The sequence below is a fragment of the Dipodomys ordii genome, unplaced genomic scaffold (assembly GCF_000151885.1).
Source record: "Dipodomys ordii isolate 6190 unplaced genomic scaffold, Dord_2.0 Scaffold6, whole genome shotgun sequence".
NCBI lineage: Eukaryota > Metazoa > Chordata > Mammalia > Rodentia > Heteromyidae > Dipodomys > Dipodomys ordii.
The window spans coordinates 13,263,679-13,271,606 of record NW_012267222.1 but is presented as its reverse complement, the minus strand read 5'-3'; the positions used below and the strand labels follow the sequence as shown (position 1 = coordinate 13,271,606).

Here is a 7,928-nt window from a genome sequence, read left to right as displayed (position 1 = left end):
TCAAAGCCAGCCCGGGCAGGAGAGACTGTGAGACTCCTATCTCCAATAAACCACCAGAAACCCGGAAGTGGTGCTGTGGCTCAAGTGGTAGAGTGCTCACCTTGAGCTGAAGAGCTGAGGGTCAGCACCCAGGCCCTGAGTTCAAGACCCACGACCGACAAAAATATAAGGCGCCAGGAGGCCCAGCAAGTGTCCGCAGACTCCGCTCCCTGCCTCCTCCCCAAGACCCAGGCTGCGCTTGGGGGCCTGAGCGCCCCTGGGCTCTCCTCACCCCTGTCCCAGCCCCCTCGGGCCAAGGTTCCCAATCCTGCACTTGGAGAGGGAAAGGAGGAGCGGAAAAGAAGAGGAAAAGCAAGAAGCGGAGGAGCCAGGGGCCCTGGGTTCACGCAGCCAGCAAACACTGAGGACCTAGTGTGTGTGTGGTCAGCAAGGACTTACTGAGCACCTACTATGTGCTGAGGATGATCTCAGGTTCTGGGAGTGGGGGGCAGGAAGGGACAAGAGAGCCATGAAGTGGCCTGACCCCTTCCTTCCAGCGGGAGAAAAAGAAAAGCCATAGAGGACAAGCAAGCAAACGCGCTCCCAGGGCAGTGTGGGGGCAAGGGGGCAGTGAGGGGCGCAGGGGTGTCCACCCAGCCCCTGCGGCGTCCGTGTCACACGTCCCTCTCTGGTCTCATCTCCTTCCACCCCGCCCCTCTCTCGCCTAGCTCCAGCCGCAGGAGTCCTACAGCCACAGGGCCTTGGCACACGCAGTTGCCTGCTGCCCACCTGTTTAGGAAGCAGAACCCTGTGTCTCCTCCAAGAGGCTCCAAGAGGCATAAACAGTGAGGCCCACATGCGAATCCCCAACATGGTGACTCCAGCACCTTAGGTGGCAAAAGGGACTTTGTAAGGTGGCATCTTGGCTTCCCAGGTGAGCCCCAAGTCCTTTCTTTCAAATGGAAGAGGGAGAGAGATGAGGGCAGCCAGGGGGGAGGCGGTCATGGAGAACAGGCTAGAGGCCAGGGTGATGGTGGTATGCAGAGACCTGGCTCCCGGTACTGGCCTTAAAGGTAGAGGCAGGGCCACAAGCCAAGGACACCAGAAGGGCACTCCTGTGCATACGCCAAAGCCCTATCCTGTTTGCCCTTCTTGGTGAAGAGGGTCACGGCTCCTCTCTCTCCTCTCTGCCCTTGACCCAATCATCTTGTCATCAGTCTAGGGACCATGGCAGGTCACTTCCAGCTCCTGAGACCCTAGCCTGGCTTTTGGGGAGATGAGAGTGGGTGGGTGGGATCTGCCCAGAAGCTCCTTTCAGAAGAACCAACCCACAGAAGCAGTGCTTGGGCCAGGGGGGTCTGGAACTCAGGGTTAAAGCCCAGCGTCTCGGAAGGGAAGAACAATTCCGAATCCAGTCTCTTCACACAAAAACACATCTTTTTCCCGAGTATGAAAATAATACACATTCATTAAGGGAAAATTGGAAAATAATAAAATTATGAAGAAGAAAATTAAAACCACCCACAAACCCTGCCACCCAGAACAGTGAGTGATGTTTGGGCTCCTAGCCTGCTCTGCTCCCTCCCTCCCTCCCTCCCTCCCACCCTCCTTCCCTCCCTCTTTCCTTTCTTTTGCCAGGCCAGGTCCAGATCCGGGACAGGATGTGCAGTTTGAGATCTGCTTTTGAGACCCCCGCGGTGTATTGTGTGTGAGGAGAGTGTCACCGCATCCCGTGTCCCCTCTGCCATGCAGGCCCTGTGTGGCCGGGGGGCTGGACCACCGCGGCGGTCCCTTGGGCCGGCTGTGTGGTGGCTTGGGGTGTTTCTGGGCTTCTGTCCATGTGAGGAAGTGCAGGTCTCAGCCAGATCCCCCCTCCCCCCACGCAGGACGAAGTCTGGGCCGGTCCCCTCACCCTGGGCTCTGGCCCAGCCCTGCCATGGCACACACCCTGACCCCCTGGGGGCGCGGCCTCCCCCTTTCCTGACAGAGCATGCCCACAGCACTCCAGGCTCCACCTAAAGCCCCAGATGCTAGGTATCCAGCTGCTTGTCCGTTTTGCTCGGGCGGGCCTTGGTATGGGGGCTTGAGCTCAGGGCCCCAGGCTTGCTCCCCTGGCTTTTCCACTCATAGCTAGAGCTCCAGCATTTGAACCACACCTTTACTTCCAGCTTTTTGGGGAAGTGACGACTCTTTCCGATTTGTTTGTCTGAGATCCTAGACCTCAGCCTCCTGAGCAGCCGGGCAGGAGTTACCAGCACCTGGCTCTTTTTCTTTTCTCTTTCTTTTCTCCCTTCCTTCCTTCCTTCCTGTCCTGGGGCTTGAACTCAGAGCCTAGACCCTGTCTCTGAGCCTCTTTGTACTCAAGGTAAGCACTCTACCACTTGAGCCACAGCACTACTTCTGGCTTTTCTAAGTAGTTTACTGGAGATAAGTCTTACAGACTTTTCTGCCCTGGCTGGCTTTGAACCATGATCCTCAGATCTCAGCCTCCCTAGTAGCTAGGATTACAGGCGTGAGCTACAGTGCCCAGCCTTAGATGTTCAGCTCCCTATGGAAGAGTGGACCAGGGAGGTCGATGCCACAGGACCCCGGGGCCTGGCACAGCTCATATGTGTTCATAGTCCACCTGCAGAGGGGCCAGGCCGGCCGCTGTGCGCCGCCTGCCTCTGTCTCCCTGGGTTCTGACGTCCGGTGGCCTGGCCTGGGTCTCGGGTGCGCTGGCTCCTGGCCACCCCGGGGCCACACCAGCCCGTGGCCCAGGCCCGTGGCAGGGTCTGGGGCCTCGGCAGGACAGGAGGGGTTTCTTAGCTGGTTGTGTGAGTCCACGCTGAGGGGCGGCTGGGACCCCACAGGGGGGCCCTGAATAGTGGATGGGTGTTACAGCCACGGACTGTGTGTGTGCGCCTGTGAGGTTGTGTGTGCGTGCCTGTGTGCGTGCGTGTGCCTGTGTGTGTTTCCAGCCTTCCCTGCCTTGGTCCCCAGATGCTGGCCTTGCCCTGCTGGGCCGCCCGGCAGGAGGCTCAGCCGCTGGGCTGACCCAGGCCGAGCCCCGCTGGGCCGCCCCTCCTGCCCCGCTGGGCCGCCCCTCCTGCCCCGCTGCCCCGCCCCTCCTGTCCTGCTGGGCCGCCCGGCAGGGGGCTCAGCCGCTGGCCTCTCAGTTTCCTCATCTGTGCAACAGGCTTCACAGCAGCTTCAGATCTGGGGGAAACGCATGTGGGTACGCAGGGAGAGCTGCACGCCACAGTGCCCACTCATCACACACGATGGCGGCCCAGAAGGAAGCTTCTAGAATACTGTCGTGGTGGAGATTTTCCATGTCTGGACACTGCCAATATGGTATAGCTGTTTAAGACTTCAGTCGTCATAATTTATCCTTTCTAGACAGTCTTCTACACATTTTTTTCGGAGGTTCTGAGGTTTGAACTCGAGACCTTGAGCTTTCTAGGCAGGTGCTCGACTGCTTGAGCCACGATCCCAGCTCGTTATTTTTCAGGTGGGGTATGGAGATTTAGCCCTGGGCTGACCTCAGATCAGGATCTTCTACTTATAGCCCACTTACTGGCTTTTCATAGCTGGGACTACAGGCTTGAGCCACCATGCCCACCCTACAGCTTGTGATGAGGTCTTGCTAACTTTTTCACCCAGACTGGACTTGCACAGAGATTCTCATGAATCCCAGCTACTCAGGGATTACAGGAGTAAGCCACCCGGTATGTTTGGCTCGATTAAGTATCTCTTAATTTCATCTTTTTTTTTTCTTTCAGTATTTAGAGGCCAGCAAAATTTTCTTTTAACTCTCACACAGTTTCTCGAGTCTTTGAACAGATCATTTGGCTCTAGAGTGCCTTAGTCCAAGATATGGATTTAATAGCTTTCCATGAAGCAGTTTACCTTGCTGTGTTTATTAGAGATGTCCGTGTTTATGAGGACATGAAAGGCCCTGACAAGTCCTGCACCAGAGAGCCCTGTTGCTGGTACTGTTGTTCTCAAGTTTGTCTGGCTTCTTCGTCTCTGCCTGATAACATCTGCGGAGCACCCAGGGAAGTGCCACCCTGGTGTCCTGGTTTCCAGGAAACAGAGGAGGTGAAGGAGAGCTGTGATTCAAGGGAGGGGGGCATAATGAGGAGACCCATCCCCTGCCCAGCCAGCCTGGCATCCGCACCTCACAGGCCACGAGGTCAGGAGGCCGCAGGGCCAGCCAGCCAGCGGTGGTCTGGTGGAGAAATCTGCAGCCGCTGGTTCTAAGCCCCATCTTCCTCCTGCCCCTCCTGCAGGTGGCATGCTTCGAGAGATGGAAGGTTCTGGGCTTCTCCCATAGCACTCAATGCAGTAAACTCAGACTCTTCTGTAGCACTGAATATCTCTGAGAACTTTCTGTTTATGTGCCGGGACTGGGGCCTGAGCTCAAGGTGCTGTGTTCTCTCTTGGCTTTTTTCTACTCAAGGCTACTAGTGCTCTACCACTTGAGTCATGGCTCTACTTTGGCTTTTTGGTAGGGTTTTTTTTTTTGGTCGGTTGTGGGGCTTGAACTCTTGGCCTGGGCACTGTCCCTGTGCTCTTCAGCTCAAGGTGAGCACTCTACCACTTGAGCCACAGCGCCACTTCCAGTTTTCTAGTGGTTTATTGGAGATAAGATTCTCACGGCCTTTCCTGCCCAGGCTGGCTCTGAACTGTGATCCTCAGATCTCAGCCTCCTGAGTAGCTAGGATGACAGGCGTGAGCCGCCGGCGCCTCATATCATTTCTTATTTTTACGTTGTGGGCTCAAAGCATGAACAGCACTGGCGCTGGGGGAATGGAGCAGGAAGGAAGGAGCAGGGTCTCCAGCTTGGGGCCTGGGGCGCCTGGGGGTGGAGCCATAGCCTGAGCCTGGGACCCCGCAGCGCACAGGGTCCCCGGCTGAGCATCCTGCATCATCTACGCGCCTGAGACCAAGGTCATGTGGCCACACAGCTGTGTGGGTAAAATAGGGCTGGTGAGCCCAGGTGGAGGCCCTGGGGCTTTCATTCACTCTCTCTCTCTCTCTCTCTCTCTCTCTCACACACACACACACACACACATGTGCGCTCAGAGTGCACACCTGCCCTGCCCAGTTCAGCCAGAGCTCTGAGCGCCATGAGATGCTTGATCCCCACTGTCCCTTTGAGATCCAGCCAAGACCCTATTCCCCTATTCATCCCGAAGGCACGATCCCAGCTCCCTGCTCTCCTCCCCAGCACCGGGCTATGCCCCACACCCACCTGATCCCAGCCCCACCCAGACTCCAGCTTTCTAGAAACCCTTCTGGAAGTATTTATCTGAGCAGGGCCTGAAGGGGCATGGAAGGTGGCAGGGGAGACAGAAGTCACCTCTCCTGGAATAATTACGGAGGGCTCCCTGGAGGTGGTGTGTCTTCATCTTAAGGACCAGGAGACCCCTCTAGGGCAGAGTGAGAGTTTAACCAGGCGGCCCTGGTGCCAGGCAGGCCCTGGTCTGAGCCTGGGCCCCACCGGTCTCTCCCGATATGACCGCGGATGGAAGTCCCTTGCCTTTGCTGACTCTCAGTTCCCACCGGTGAAATGGGTCACCGAGGTCACACCATGATTTGGCTTTATGGAGCGCTTGGCATTCTGCCAGGAGCTGGGTGAAGCACATCAGCCATCAGCTCCGTAAAACTCACCCGACCAGCCTTGTAGGAGCACTGTTTGGGGGCAGCCGTTGTCCAAACCGATCTGCCCCCCCCATTCTCTCTCTTCTCCCAGTACCTGCTGTACCCCCCCATCAGATACGTCTCCCCGTCAGCCCAGGTGAGGCAAGCCCCATGTCCCCCGCCTCCTCCCACCATGCCCAGGGCTCCGGAGGCCTCTCCAGGCACGCGCGTGTGCAAGCGCCTGTGCTCGGGGCACACGGAGGAGGGCGTTCCTGAGGGGCACCGACAGCAGCCACCCTGCAAACCATACGTCAGTTACACGTCTGCCCTTTCCGACCACACGCAAGCCCGAGCCTTGTGCCAAAAACACTTTTCCCAGACTTGAAAGAAAACCCCAAAGAGGAACCTAAACCTCCCAGCCGTCTGCGCAGCGCAGCCGGGCAGCAGCCCGGACAGGGCTTCGGAGAAAAACCAGACAGCAAAGGGGAAGTGGGGGGCTGGGAGCCGCCTGGCCAGCAGTCGCTGGCCTGCTCATCTGTCTGTCTGTCTGTCTGTCTTTCTGTCTGTCTGTCTATCTATCTATCTATCTATCTACCTATCTACCTATTTTCTATCTATCAATCTATCTTCTATCTATCAATCTATCTTCCATCTATTTATCTATTTATCTATCTTCTATCCATCCACGCATCTTCTATCTATCCATCATCTATCTATCTATCTATCTATCTATCTATCCATCTATCTGTCTATCCATCTATCTATCCATTTATCTATCTGTCCATCCATCTATCTCCATCCATCTTCTATCTATCTATTTATCTGCCTATCATCTACCTATCCATCTACCATCCATCCATCCATCATCCATCCATCCACCATCCATCTATTCATCCACCCACCCACCCATCCATCCGCCATCCACCATCCACCATTCACCACTCATCTATCTATCCATCCAACATCCAGCTACCACCCATTAACCTACAATCCATGTACCCATCTACCATCTTTCCATCCACCCACCCATCCATCCACCTAGCTATCCATTCATCCCTGTGTTCTCCTTTCCCCTGCCAAGGTCACCTTGCACTGGCCTCTGCCACCAGGTGTGCACAGGAGAGGATCCGCCCTGCACCCCCCGCCCCCCCCCCCGCCCCGTCCCCTCCCCGGGCCTGGGGAGAGGGCCAGGCCCAGGGCAGACTCTGAGGAGTGATTGTAAAACTGAGCTAGAGAGGAGAGCTCGCTCGCTGTGGCTCGCTGTGGCTCGCTGTGGCTCGCTGGCCATCTTTTGCGCCCAGCCCGGAAGGGACGTCTGCCTTGGTTTTCTGGCTTTACGCGGGAGCTGGCGCGCGCACACCTCCCCTCACCGCTGCAAACGCACCCAGAAGCCTCGGGTGCGCACTGTCAGTCTCACCATTCTACAGATGGGAAACTGAGTCTGGAGAGGCGGGGTGAGCACCCCCACGTCACGAGGAAGCGGGGGTGCAGTCTCCGCTCCCAGACGCCTTTCTGGGGTGCCCTCCACCTCCACCCCGTCCATCTCGGAGCCCGCAGCTCAGTCTGTCCAGCTCCGAGACCCGGCAAGCAGCTGCACTGGGCTCAGGAGGGGACACGCCCCCTCTTTCCCGCTTTGCACCCCCTCTTTGAGGCCTACACCGAGGGGCCCTGTCTACGCAAGAGGAGGGGGCGGTTCGCAGGGGTCCTTTAGCGTGCGGGGGAGGGGGGCGGGTCCTGGGCCCGGGGGACCCCTCCCTCTTCCCTTCCTTCTTCCCTCCTCCACCCTTCTCTACCTTCTCCTTCCCTCTTCCTTCTTCCCTCCCTCCTGCCTCCCTTCCCACTGTGGCATGGGGGGGCCGAGGACAGGGTCCCCCAAGTGGCTCCCTGGAGACACTGGTGGGGCGCAATGGAGCTCAGCCTGGACGGCCCGGGACCCCACGCCCACGTGTGTCTCCCCGCCCCTCAGGAGAGGCCAGCCTTTCCTCCTAGTGGCTTTCTTCCCGCCTCACAGAACTTTCTGGAAGGTCAGGCTCCGGGCTGTCCTTCCCGGCCCCTCCCCCGAGGTGAGGGAGCCGGGCTCGGCTTTGATGTGGCCATCTCCGGCCGGGTGTCAATGGGGTCTCTATATGTCCAGCGGGGCCCTGGACACACAGCCCGGGTGTCGGGGCCTCTGTGGGCAGCGGGGGCTCCCAGAAATGCCCTCCCAGCCTGGGGTGCTGTGGGCAGGCAGGGTGGTCCGGGAGACGGGCGTGTGCACGGTGCCCTCAGAAGCCGCCATCAAAGCGGCCAGGCCGCCGTGGCACCAGGAGCGGGGCAGCCAC

At 58.0% G+C, this 7,928-nt stretch overlaps 1 protein-coding gene across 1 annotated transcript in view; it reads right to left on the bottom strand.

The window, feature by feature from the left end:
* The window catches only part of Runx3 (runt-related transcription factor 3), a 50,302-nt gene that overhangs the window by 40,532 nt on the left and 1,842 nt on the right, over window positions 1–7,928 (bottom strand). The gene's annotated exons all lie outside the window — the stretch shown is intronic.